Here is a 659-nt window from a genome sequence, read left to right as displayed (position 1 = left end):
CACTATCCCGGCTAAGCCGGCCCCGAATTGTTCTGCCTGCACCTTCTCTCTGCAGTGACAGTTAGCAGCGCAACTGCGCTGCATAGTTTTTACGATTATGTGCAGTTCGGGCAGCAATGGACCCCCTGAGTGCCTCGGGCGGCCGCCCGAACCGCCCATATGATGATCCGCCATTGGTCAGGGATGCCCTTTATCTCCCACTCGGTTTATACTCGCAATAGAAACATTGCTACTGAAGATACGACAAACCCCCACTATTAAAGGCCTTAAGGTGGGAGATTTTGAGCATAAAACTGCAGCTTATGCAGATGATTTGTTGGTATATATAACTAACCCCTTGGACGCTTGTAAGGGGGCAGGGCCGGCCTTAGTGTAGATGGCGCCCCGTGCGAAATTATCTTTCGGCGCCCCACGCCATTATAAAAAATGCCCCATAAAAAAGCATAATTCCTCCCCACAGTATAATGCCCTATATAGTGCCCCCACAAAGTGTAATGCCCCTTTATTGCCCCACACACAGTATAATAATAATATTTAATAATGTAATATATTATAACGCCTTCAAGGACACAGTATTTTGTCCTCTAATTGTGCCCACACAGTGTTATGCCCCCTAAGTGCCACACACATTATATTGCCCCTTGTAGTGCCCCTACACA

Source organism: Rhinoderma darwinii, assembly GCF_050947455.1.
Source record: "Rhinoderma darwinii isolate aRhiDar2 chromosome 5 unlocalized genomic scaffold, aRhiDar2.hap1 SUPER_5_unloc_30, whole genome shotgun sequence".
Taxonomy (NCBI): Eukaryota; Metazoa; Chordata; class Amphibia; order Anura; family Rhinodermatidae; genus Rhinoderma; species Rhinoderma darwinii.
The sequence above is the reverse complement of the archived record's forward strand: the minus strand, read 5'-3'. Positions refer to the sequence as shown.